The 13666-nt window shown below is 36.3% G+C and overlaps 1 long non-coding RNA gene across 2 annotated transcripts; it reads left to right on the top strand.

Moving 5' to 3' along the window:
• The first annotated feature begins 3795 nt into the window (after window positions 1-3795).
• Window positions 3796-6277, top strand: LOC131627252 (uncharacterized). 2 transcript variants are annotated; one of them, XR_009291413.1, is made up of 2 exons: window positions 3796-3973; window positions 4068-6277. It is a non-coding gene; the product is annotated as an uncharacterized LOC131627252 (long non-coding RNA). The 2 variants fall into 2 exon arrangements; XR_009291414.1 differs by having other exon boundaries at window positions 4063-6277.
• Window positions 6278-13666: the final 7389 nt, after the last annotated feature.

Here is a 13666-nt window from a genome sequence, read left to right as displayed (position 1 = left end):
CTTTTTCTGGAAAAAGCGCTCTCATAGGGGGGTCTACCAGAGCGCTTTTAGAAGCGCTTTCGTAGCCTACGCCAGCGCTGGCTTTGGCAGCGCTTTAAAGCGCTGTTAAAGGCCAAAAAAAGCGCTTTTAAAGCCCTTCCGTGTTGTAGTGTATTATCCCCATCTATTACCCACTTTAGCCCTTATTTCTGCCTAAGGATGCTTTCTTTGATATGCAGGTTTTTCCAAAATGATTCCTGGAGGCGCCTCTTCTCAATTATCTCCTCCCCTGACAATATCACATTCATTTGAATCATTCTATCTTCTATGGCATTCAAGGCTTCAACATCATCTTCAATCTTTAAATCAATCTTGCCAAACACATTAGTGTTCCACCACCTCATCCTTTCTCTAAGTTTCTTCAATTTTTCCTTAAGTAAAAATGCCTTGCTTCCACTGACATCAAGAGAGCTCCATTCGTTTTGCATAAAAGGGATAAATTCTTTATGGTCAAACCAACATCTCAAGACTTTGAATGCCTTAGGGCCCCAATCCATTCTACTCGATTTTGTCCATACCGGTTTGTGATCAGAGATGTTTCTCTTTCCCACCTCTTGCACAACAATGTCCCAACAGCTTATGAGTCATTCATATAGCAGTATTCGGTCCAATCTGCTACTTGCCTTCCCATTAGGTTTAATCCAGGTGAATATGTTACCCAACATTTGAACATCTATTACTTCTAAGTTTTCAATGAAACCTTTAAACTCCTCCATCTCATATACTCTGCAGAGATTTTCCACTCCTCTCCTTTCTCTCTATTCTTTATTGAGTTTAAATCTCCCCCAACCACCCATTCCCCTACTTCCAGTTTGTTCTTCCACCCTATTAGCTCTTCCCATAATTCCCTTTTATCAGCTAAGTTACACGGTGAATAGACATTAATGTAATAGATTATCGTACCTTTCGCAGTGCCTTTGATTCCCAGGAAGCCCTTACCTTGAAAGCTAAATACTGGAGTAAAAGCATCCTTTCTCACATTGTTAGTATTCCTCCAGCTCTGCCATCTACCTCCTTTGCAGACCACAAACAATCCTCCCCACCCCAGAGTCTGTTAACAATGTTTCCCGTCATCTTCCCAATTTTAGTTTCCTGAATAAACATAACATCTGGCCTGCTTTTCCTCACAATTTGACAAATTCGCTTCTGTTTCGTCAAATTGTAGCACCCACGAACATTCAAGGTTCCAATTATCATGGTAACCTCGTTGTATACTCCTTCGGTCCTTCAAATTTCTTTCTATCTTTTTTTTTCCAACTCACGAATGACTCCCTCAAAAACTTCATCGTCGTCATCTCCCTCCACTCCCAGTTCTTTAATTGTGTTCCATACTTTCTTCGGTACTCCTTCAAACGCTTTCCAAATTCTTCCATTTCCTCTCTGAATTCCTGAGTCTGAGATAGAGTCTCCCGAATTAGAAGGAATTTCAGATTGTCTCGGCCTTTCTTCCAATCTTGTATCACTACTACACTTTTGATTAAGATTTTGCTTGCTTGATTTCTTGAATTTTGGATTAGGGTTTATTTGGGATTGCAGCAGCGCCGTAAAATAAGAGGGGGCATAAGGTATTCTCATTGAATCATAAATCTCCACCAATGGTTTTTTTTCTATCTTTGTGATTGCATAATAGTCCTCTTGGGCCCAATTGGACCTCCTCTATTGGGTCAGATGACACCAGATCCTGTTCCCCTTCTATCTGCCTAGGGCCCACTTTTTCAACCATACCTTTTCCCATGCTCATCGTACATCCAGTCGTTGACACAATCATCTTTTCAACCCCATCACCATCACCATTAATATTTTTATCACTAGATTCTACTTCCTCTGCTCTGAACTCTCATATTTTCTTGGAACTCCCTCCACTTTCTCCCACGTCTATTCTATCCGACGTTTCCGCCACCATACTTTCTTCATCCCGCTATTTCATGATTGACTCTATTCCATCTCTTCCTGCTTCTTCCTGAGCTGACATGGGATAGTCCTGTAGGCTTTCTTCCCTAATTTCATCTTCCTCAGACTCCTTTGATCCATCTGTACTCCACACTCCTTCATCACTATTCTCATCAACTTTATCTGAAAACAACTCATCTGAGTCCTCTTCTTTCTTTGATTCCGTGGGTACAATAATTCTTTTCGGGCCATGCATATCCTCTACTAGCTTTATACAATATACTTCATCATTTATTTCTACATTTATCGTCTCATTCAGCATCAGGGAGTATTTTGTTCTTATCATGAAGCGAGCCACATCCAGTCTCTTGTGGTGACTAGTTTCAACATCAGAGCAAACATATTTTCCCACGCAACCAGAGATAAATTCAAAAAAATTTGGGTCCCATGCATGGCATGGTAAGCCGTAACAGCGCATCCATGTTAAGCGCTCATTGTCCACTTCTTTTGGTATCCACGGACGTATTTCCGAGAACCACTGGCGTGTCCAGTCTTTTGCTTCCTCTATCAATGCTTTGATCTCTCCTTCCTCCTACTCTTCCAATAAGCACAAATTTTCTCCCAATGGTGTAGCTTTCACCCTAAAGTAACCTTCTTCATAGAGTGCTTCCTGAACATTGAAGGTCATTCCTGCAGTTTCCACAACCCCAACAGAGGCCTTTTCAAATCTCACCAGATCTTCACGCTTTACATTATACTGCAGATGTGCGAACTCTGGCAGCTTCTCACTATCACTCCAACCTAACACATTCCTTGACTTTAGGGTTTGATGCTCTCTCCTTGCATTAGCATTTGGTACATACCCTCTAACCACGTTTGCGTAAGAGCTTCCACCTTTTCTTGTGTTTGTATTCCTCCCATTCATATGGCTTTCTTTTTCTGTTCTCATTTCTTCCTCTAGCTTCTTCCCTTCTATCCCTTCCTGTTTACCCTTTACCACACCTCTATTTTCTCTCCCAAACCTAGGTATGTTTGCATGGAGTTTCCTCCCCCTAATGAAGATATTATCACTACAAGAAAAAAAAGAGTTTCGCAACACATAAATTGTGACAGTTTAATGAAAGCCGCCCTCTTTTTTAAAATACGACAGTTGTCACGACAGGTTTGAAGAACCACCTTACCTTTTTACGATGGTTGTGAGCTCAACCGCCCTAAAATGAGGCTGCGACGGATAAAAAACTGCCTCCCTCAAAATTAAAAAGAAGCACTACTTAGGTTTTCCCTTTGTTCTTAACCATATCAGGACCAGACCATAAGAACCCTCTGCAGATCTTCTCGACAGTTGTGACATGTACCGCTCTAAAGATAGAGCTGTGATGCTTGATAAGCTGCCTCCCCCCAAACTTCAAAGAAGCGCGCGTTGTGAAATAGATGAAATCATGGTTTTAAATTGCGGTTGCGGTTGCAAATGCGGTTGCGGTTGCGGATGTTGCGATTGCGGTCATTGCGCTTGTTGCGATGCGCATTGCGGCCGTTGCGGCGTGAATTTTTAAAAGAAAGTGTTTGAAATATTATATTGAAAAACACTTAATGTTATGTTTTTTAATTATATAAGAAGTAAATTGAGTTTTAGAATTCTAAAATATTGATTTTTGATAAAAAAAATACTTAAAAAAACATGATTAAAATTGTCCGATGGAGTTCCTAATGCATCCGGAAGCGAGACTTTAAAATCACACCGCAATTGCGGTCCAATGCGGTTGCGGAGGCAACCGCACCCGCAATATTGCGGGTGCAATTGCGGTTGCGGACCGCAATTTAAGACCATGGATGAAATAGAAGATAACATACTTTTTGAACGACAAAACATCCTAACGCAAAAAAAAACCCTTTTCTCTTTGACCTCAGAACTGCAAACACCCTAGCACCGCAGCTAACTTGGTATTAATCTCCACCGTAACACCGCCACCGCCTTGGTATTTTTCTCTATCGGAACACTTCTGCAAAACCCCCCACACCACCAATCCCAAACCAATCTCAACAGGTTAGTATTCTTAAACCCTATTTTTAACCCCGCTTAGTTTTCCAAATGTTCAGTTTTATGATTTTGAATTTAACTAAATTTTGTGTTAGAATAGGAATAATGACACCTACAGATTTTCTTAGAGTTTCGAACAACCAGATTCTTCGAATCGTATGTGACGCTGCCAATGTTGTTACTAAAAAGCTGACATCGTCGTCTCCTCTTGTGTAACTCAAACCGGCGTTTATAGATGCATTTCTGCACAAGATGGAAAAAAATCCAGAACTTCTGAAAAACAGAACCATTTGGCCAAGGAGATTCACTATATTGATGGATTTTGTTGAATCTCATGGGAAGATTTACAGAACCACTATTCGTTGTAAGATCGCTGAGGGAATAGTTGGTCAGATGTTTGGTGAGTTTTCTTTAACCAAGAAACAAAAAAATCTAGAGACCAACCTAATGTTAAAGTTAAACAAACTCAAGAAAATTAAGTGATTTTTATATTTTAGGAAATTGATTTTAGGTGTAGTTTATACTCTATAGTTATTTACATCAATGTTGATATAGAGTATGGCTAACTTAATTTGAGTATTGATAATAAGTATTTCATGAAGTTTCACAATGATTATGTTACATATTATTATTAAATCAATTGGGTTCGCTTGGTATTCTATCTCATCAATTTTGTTGTTCTAATTTAAATGATTGATCAATCTATGGTTATGATATTGTGAATTTCAAGGTTATATGTTTATGATGAATGTCATGTCACCCTATGCAGGTATGTCATTTATAATTCATCTTTTGTTTGTGTATTTGGTTGTGTTCTTCTGCAATTTTAATTGATCTTATGCATATTTGCGAGGTTGTGTTCTTGTTTTCCACATTCTTTTTTATTGCCTATGTTATATAGGCTTGGTTTAAAGACTTGCTGAGGTTTTTGAAGCGTGATGGTCTGAAAATGTTCAATGTGTTCAAGCAAGTCTTCAAATGGAATGTAGTTTCTTTTTGTTGTAAGTTTTTATATAACTATAGTTTTAGCTTGTGATACAAGTCTTGTTATAATATAATAAGTTGGGTCTAGACTAAGTAGAATTGTAAACTAGAATTTTTCACACATATTAGTAGTCTCAAACTACCTTGTTCACTCTTTGGAATAAACGAAATACCAGAATATTTCAAGCGAATGGATATCGAAAAATAATATTCACTTGATAACACACTAACATCACCAACATCAATAGAAAACTCACATTCCAAAGGTTCAGGTGTTTTTACAATTGAGTGGTGATTTGATTGGTGTTCATTCATTTTTTTCTTCTAAAAAGCATTGGTGATCATTATTAGAGATTCAAATAATTTTAGAGTTCTAATTTTCTATTAAGCTCATCTTAATTACTATTTGTATAATATTTATCTTTATTTTTTTAGTTTAGATGAGCATCAGTTTAATGTACGATCATACACTATTTTCTTCACCAAATGAAGTGGTACAATATTATTTTTCATATATACATTGAATTTGGACCGAATATTTTTGTGAATCAACATCCTATCAGCATCATCACTAGGATAATATATACCTAAGTAGTAAGTAGAACTTATAATGGATATTAGTGTGAAAACTCAAGTACGAAATAGATAAATTTGAACAATATTAGTATCTGTATTTTTTGGATCTAGTTTCCTTAATTTTTCCACTCAACATGCTTATAAATAGTTGTGCTGATATTGCAGAACTTTGTTAACAAAATCATGAGCAGCAGAGCACTCGTGATTTATCTTTAAGATGTATTCATATTTTTCTTGGAGTAAGAACATAACATTTTATCTATTTTGCCTGACCTAATAGAAGTCAATTCTAGATCGAATCTGAACTAACAGTAGAAGGGATAGAGCAGTGGAATGATCTTCTTTCAGTATTGCAGGGTGTTCAGTTGGTTCAACATGCGGAGGATTATGTTTGGAGGATAGTTTTAATGTTCACTGCAATTTCGGCATCGTTGACATACTATCGGAGGATGAAAATTCCTGAAACTGCAAGATACATTGCTTTGGTTGCAAAGAATGTTGAACAAGCTGCTGCGGATATGTCAAAAGATATGCAAGTTGAGATAGAAATTGACAAATTGAATTGGAAAAGGTTCAACAGTTGGACCAAATCAAAGACAAGGAGAAAATGGTTTTGGTTTGTACATATACTTAGATTTTTTAATCATTATCAGATTTGTTTTGTTGTGAAACCTATTTCAGATTTGTAGCTAGATGAGTTCTAAGTATTTTTCTTGTTCTATTTGATTAATAAATTTTATAGTTACAGTAGTTTTTTTTCTAAAAAATTCATTAATTTAGCGGGGGTTATAAACCTCCGCTATTAGCATTGAGTTAAAAAAACAATACAAAATTTACGGCGGTTTGTAACCGTCACGACTTGCAATTTACGACAGTTTCTTGACCGTCGCGATTAATAAGGACAGTTCGAGTGGCGGTTTTAGCAACTGTCGTAATAGACCCTGGCGACACACGTTTCTGCGACAGTTACACAACTGTCGCGCCTAACCTTTTGCGACAACTCAAACCGTCGTAAAATGCCAAAACTAACCGTCGCAATTTGCCAATTTTCTTGTAGTGTATCCAGTTTTGTTGCAAGGTCTCCATCATTACTTACCTTCCTGAATCTGACAAATCCATATCTCCTACCTTTGTTATCTCTCTTTGGTGGTATTGCAACCTCCTGCACCAATCGATATCCTTTGAATATTTCAAACAAGTCCCTTGCACCTAGTTCTTCCGGAAATTCCGTGAAGAAAAAATTTGAAATGTCTTCCACCTCCACATGAGATTCCTTTCCCCTTCTCGCCGTCCAGAATGATCCTCTTGTGATTACGCGCCTGTTTTTGTTAACAATTGTCGTCCAACCTTCCTTCATCGTCTTCTACAATTACCCAACTAACCCAAACTTAAAAAATACTAAACACACAGTATGAGCCTGCAAAACAAAACACCAGGACCAAGGCCCCTAATCCTAAGGTTAGGAGTTTAAGCCGAAGATCTTAATGTCGTAGAGCTAGTTCATACTGCAAATCAATAACTGTAGAAATATTAACATAATGTGTTATTGTTGCTATGTGTTGTTGTTGCTATGGATACTCTATAGTAAGCACTTGAGATTGCATGTATGATTTTTTGTTGTTATGGATACACGTTTTGACTAATAAAACGTGTAATTACTTAGGGGTTATGGGTTTATCTAATACTTTTATATGGAACTAAAATGATGTTGAATGGTGATCTGCCAGACATAAATGAGTACAAATCGAAGTAAGTTATTATCTAATTCATCATTTTAAAATTGTTTTTATCAAATTTAATTTTATTCAAAGTTATACTAATAATAATATTTGTAGGATGACTGGTACTGATGTTAAACTGACTCAAGTAGTTAGTAATATGATTAAAAATGACTTAATTGAATCTACTAAGATAATATTTGATGTCTAAACCAAAAAAAAAACATTGCATATTTACAAATAGTTGGTTGACTTCAGTTTTTTGTAAGTTTATGTTATTATGAGTTAAATTTATTGACAACATCTTTTGTTTGTCAAATTTTTTCAAAAATGTGTTGGGTCTGTTCTTGTAAGGTCTATTAAATTGGACATCAATTTTGGATGGTATTATCAAGCTTGCACAAAGTGTGCATAAAAATTTGTTATTAAAAACGATATCATTTTCTGTGAAAAATGCAACAAACAAAGGACTCATGTTCCTAGGCAAGTTAAATTATTAATACTATTATAAAAAAATTATCAACTCTTTATATAATATTTATTTTTAATTGATATAAAGATAGTATTATTGATTTCAGATTCAAGGTTCATCTACAAGTCATTGCATCAACGACTTTCATTCTCTTTGATAGAGTTGTTTCACAATTTTTTGGTATACTTTTATTTCTCAATTGGCGCAGTTGCACAGTTAAGAAGCTAACTGATGATGGATATACTATTGATCAGTTTATATCTACTCATAATCTCAATGTCTGAATATAATTTCTATTTCTTTTATATTATTTTTCATTTATTATTAATTGAAAATTTATCATATTATACATTTATAAAAATTGTACAATGAAGATATTGATATTGTTCAAATGGGGGGTCAAAATGATGAGAACAATGTCATGATATATAAGTTTTTGCTTTATATTTGTTAGCCTTAAATGGTTTGACACAGTCTTTATATATGTGATACAATATAATTTGTTTTCTTTATTATAAATTTGATATTAGAGTCTTATGAAGGTGGAGATTCAAACAAAGAAGACGCGACAAATGATTCTGAGAGTACACCTACAAGTAAGACGTTGGGAAAGAGATCGACTGATTGTGTTCAAGAGGTTGGTCTTATTAATCCTGACAGTGGTGATTCATCTGCTACTAAAGAACCTAAAATTCCATGTGTGAAGATGAAAAAAAAATGATTGAAGGGATTGATGCAAGTTTGGAATAAATTCTTCATCTTGCAATTATTTTGCCTCAATATTTTTTTATTATGTCACCTTATGTTTAGTTATTTATGTTGAAAAAGTTTTGCTAAACAATATGTTAACCAAATAACTTGGCTTTTTGTTTACTGTTTAAGATATCGTATGTTTGTAGAACTCTATTTTGATATGCTACATTGTTGTGCTTTTTGTTACCAAATATGATTGGCATATATTGTTAAGAAAGAATTGTTTAATTTGATCTATATTTGTATACTGTTTAAGTTGTTAGCAATGTAACTTTAAATATTTTGCTTTATGCAAATCTAAATTTTATATTAAATTATATTGTGTTATATATTTGTTGCAATTTTTTTCATACATTATATTGATTTATATACACAATATAATATTCTAATATACTCGTGCATCGCACGGGTTAATGTCTAGTACATCTAAAATTTTGTTATGTAGTTATTTATTTTTTAAGAAATTAAACATATTCAAAATTTATTCTACACTCGTATTTTCAAAATATAATTACAAATTACTATATTCTTATCTTCAAAAAGTTAATCAAAATAGTATAAATCGATACTATAGATAAAATATTATTGCAACAGAAGACAGTTTGATTCAATGGAGAATGCATATGGTTTCGAGGTACTCTCTTGCAATTATGTTTGCAAGCTTAAATCACTTGTTTCTTAGATGCAGGTATACTTTACTTTTCTAGAATTTAATAGAGCGGTTGTAAGAAGGTTTCACTTCAACGAAGTGTGCTCATGGGAAGAAAGAATGGGGGTAGGTGAAGTGAATAGAGGTAGGAACATGGATATGTTTAGAGGTTTCATCGAGGATATGAATTTGGTGGACGCCCCTTGTGTAGGGGGGAGATTCATGTCATTTAAAGGGAACGGGATGGCAATGAGAAGGTTTGACCGTTTCTTGTCATCTAATGGTTTAATTGAAGATTGTAGTGTTAATGATCAAAGGGTTGTCAATAGAGACATCTCAGATCATTTCCCTATTACGCTTAACTCGGGCAAAGTGAATTGGGGACCGAAACCTTTCCGATTCAACAACATGTGGACATGTGGTTCAGGCATGACAACTTTATCCCTTTCATCCAAGAGGAGTGGTCAAAGATTTCATTGGTAGGAAGAGGAGACTTTGTCTTGTATGAGAAGCTTAAAAGACTCAAATATCGCATAAGAGATTGGAATCGAGATGTCTTCGGGTTGATTGATCTAAGGGTGACTGAAAAGGTGCAAAATCTCAATGATTTAGATGGGATAATGATGGATATTTTGGTGATAACATTGAGAAGTTTGTTAAAGATAGAGGTATTGTGGTGGGTGAGATGTGGGATGCTTTAAACCTTAAAGCACGCTAGAGTTGAAATTGAGACAATTGTGGTTGATTGATGGTGATAGGAATACACGATTTTTTCATAATTTGTTGATAGAGAGGTATAGGAGAAATGCCATAACTATGGTGGAAGGAGAGAATGGTTGGATTGATCGGCCGAAGGGTATCAAAGCGGCTGTGAAGGCTCACTTCGAAGGATTCTTCAAGGAGGGAGATTGTAGAAAACCGGTTCCAAATGGCTTATCATTCAAATCTTTAACTATTAGCGGCAATGTTTGGCTGGAAAGGATGTTCATCGAAGTGGAGGTTAGGGAATACATCTGGCTTGCGATGGCAACAAGAGTGCAGGCCTTGGCGGTTATTCCATCGGGTTCTTTAAGAATAATTGGGAGTTATTAAAGAAGGATATTGTTAGCTTTATGGAAGATTTCCACAAGTACTCCTTACTCACTAAAGCGTGTACTTCGTCTTTCATTACTCTAATACCCAAGATATCAAACCCGCAATCTCTGTTAAAGTATCGACCAGTTTTCCTTGAAGAGAGCTTGCATAAGATCTTATCTAAAGTGTTGGCAACGAGATTAAAGAAGGTGATAGGTAGATTAGTGTCGGATTATTAATTTGCGTTTGTGTTGGGAAAGAATATAGCGGATGGTGCTGTTAGAACAAGATTTGTTCTTATCAATTATCTTAGTTTTGATGATAACAATAATATGAATTTTGCTTAAGATAATATGGTACTCTAATCCAATGCAATTTCCCTTTCAGGAAATATATATAAAGAGTACGCATAATTCAGCGCTCAGAAGTTGTGTCTCAAATGGTTCAGCATGCAACATCAGAACATGGTCTGGCAAGACATCAGAAGATGGTCGAAGCAGAATCAGAACATGGGTCTATGGAAGCATCAGAAGAACATGAGATCAGAAGCACTGAAGATCAGAAGATGGTATCACGCTCAGAAGCACTTCAAGGTCAGAAGATCAGAAGATGCTATGCACCAAGCTGTTTGACTCTGATGATATTCAAACGTCGTATTCACAAACATCAGATCAGAAGGAAGTACAGGTGGCAATCTACGCTGACTGACAAAAGGAACGTTAAAAGCTACTAAAGGCTACGTCAGTAGACACAGCGTGAACAAGGCTCGAGGTAGTTGACAAAAGCGTATAACATTAAATGCAATGCTGTACGGAACACGCAAAGCATTAAATGCATTCAACGGTCATCCTCTCAACGCCTATAAATATGAAGTTCTGATGAGAAGCAAGATTAACGATTCTGCACCAAAACAACTTATATCAAACTTGCTGAAACGCTGTTCAAATCTAAACTCAGAATCTTCATCTTCATCAAAACTCACTACATTGCTGTTGTAATATTTAGTGAGATTAAGCTTAAACGTTAAGAGAAATATCACAGTTGTGATTATAGCTTTTAAGAAGCATTTGTAAACTCTTGAATAGATTACATTAAGTTGTAAGGAACTAGAGTGATCGTGTGATCAGTATACTCTAGGAAGTCTTAGCAGTTGGCTGAGCAGTTTGTAACTAGAGTGATCGTGTTGATCAGAATACTCTAGGAAAGTCTTAGGAGTGAACTAAGCCTAGAGTGATCGTGTTGATCAGTAGACTCTAGAAAAGTCTTAGAGGGTATCTAAGCAGTTGTTCCTGGAGTGATCAGTGTGTGATCAGAAGACTCTGGAAGACTTAGTTGCGGACTAAGTGGAAAACCATTGTAATCCGTGCGATTAGTGGATTAAATCCTCAGGTTGAGGTAAATCATCTCTGCGGGGGTGGACTGGAGTAGCTTCGTTAACAGCGAACCAGGATAAAAATAACTGTGCAATTTATTTTTATCGTCCAAGATTTAAAGTCACACTTATTCAATCCCCCCCCCTTTCTAAGTGTTTTTCTATCCTTCAATTGGCATCAGAGCGCCGGTTCTAAGGTGCAAGCACTTAACCGTGTTTAGAAAAGATTCAGGAAGAGAAAAACGCTTCATTTAAAAGATGGTTGATGAAAGTGAAAAGACTACACCTACACCTGCATCTACATCTGGCTCTGCTGAGCAATACAACGGTAACAATGGTTATACTAGACCGCCGGTATTTGATGGTGAAAACTTTGAATACTGGAAAGATAAACTGGAAAGTTACTTTCTGGGTCTAGATGGTGATATATGGGATCTTCTAATGGATGGTTACAAACATCCAGTAAATGCCAGTGGCGTGAAGCTGTCAAGGCAAGAAATGAATGATGATCAAAAGAAGCTTTTCAGGAATCATCATAAATGCAGAACTGTTTTGCTGAATGCTATCTCTCATGCTGAGTATGAGAAGATATCTAACAGGGAAACGGCCTATGACATATATGAGTCCTTGAAAATGACTCATGAGGGAAATGCTCAAGTCAAGGAGACTAAAGCTCTAGCCTTAATCCAGAAGTATGAAGCCTTCAAGATGGAGGATGATGAAGACATTGAAAAGATGTTTTCGAGATTTCAAACTCTGACTGCTGGATTGAGAGTTCTTGACAAAGGATACACCAAGGCTGATCATGTAAAGAAGATCATCAGAAGCTTACCCAGAAGATGGGGTCCGATGGTGACTGCATTCAAGATTGCGAAGAATCTGAATGAAGTTTCTCTGGAAGAGCTTATCAGTGCCTTGAGAAGCCATGAGATTGAGCTGGACGCAAATGAGCCTCAAAAGAAAGGTAAGTCTATTGCATTAAAATCAAATATCAAGAAATGCACTAACGCTTTTCAGGCCAGAGAAGAAGATCCTGAGAAATCAGAATCTGAAGAAGAAGATGAACTGTCCATGATCTCCAGAAGGCTAAATCAACTCTGGAAGACCAAGCAAAGGAAGTTCAGAGGCTTCAGAAGTTCAAGGAAATTTGAACGTGGAGAATCTTCTGATGAAAGAAGATTTGACAAGAAGAAGGTCATGTGCTATGAATGCAATGAGCCTGGACACTACAAGAATGAATGTCCAAATCTTCAGAAGGAAAGTCCCAAGAAGAAGTTTCATAAGAAGAAAGGTCTTATGGCAACCTGGGATGAGTCAGAAGATGATTCAGAAGATGAGCAGGCTAACTGTGCGCTGATGGCGACAGAAGATGACGGATCAGAATCTACATCAGAATCAGATTCTGAAGAGGTATTTTCTGAACTTACTAGAGATGAGTTAGTTTCCGGATTATCTGAACTTCTGGAATCCAAGTCTCAGATTTGTATTAAATACAAAAAGCTGAAAAAGCTATTTGAATTTGAAACAAAGAGGCTTGAGTTGGAAAATTCTGAATTGAAAGATAAACTTTTAAAATTATCCAATAATGTTGGATCTCCTTCTAATTCAGAAAAATCCACTCCTAGTCTAAACCATATTCTGAAAGAATATGATTTAAGTTTCAGGAAGTTCTTATCTAGAAGTATTGGCAGAAGTCAGCTAGCTTCTATGATATATGCTGTGTCTGGAAACAAAAGAGTTGGCATTGGTTATGAGGGTGAAACCCCATACAAACTTGAACCTGTTGATGAAATGAAACTCACATACAAGCCATTGTATGATCAGTTCAAGTATGGCCACTCTCATGATATTAGGCACACTTCACATGCACAAAGTTTTCACATAACACACACCAAGAAGCATGTGACACAACCTAGGAAATATCATGAAACTCATATTAAAAATTATCATGATGTTCCTCCTATTGCTTATAATGTCAAACCCAAGTTCAATCAGAACTTGAGAAAATCTAACAAGAAAGGACCCAAGAAGATGTGGGTACCAAAGAAAAAGATTATTTCTTTTGCAGATTCTCTTGATAACAAAGAAGACAACATTCAAC

The sequence above is a fragment of the Vicia villosa genome, unplaced genomic scaffold (genome assembly GCF_029867415.1).
Source record: "Vicia villosa cultivar HV-30 ecotype Madison, WI unplaced genomic scaffold, Vvil1.0 ctg.000353F_1_1, whole genome shotgun sequence".
NCBI lineage: Eukaryota > Viridiplantae > Streptophyta > Magnoliopsida > Fabales > Fabaceae > Vicia > Vicia villosa.
Note: the sequence above shows the minus strand (reverse complement) of the source record. Positions and strands in the feature narration are given on the sequence as shown.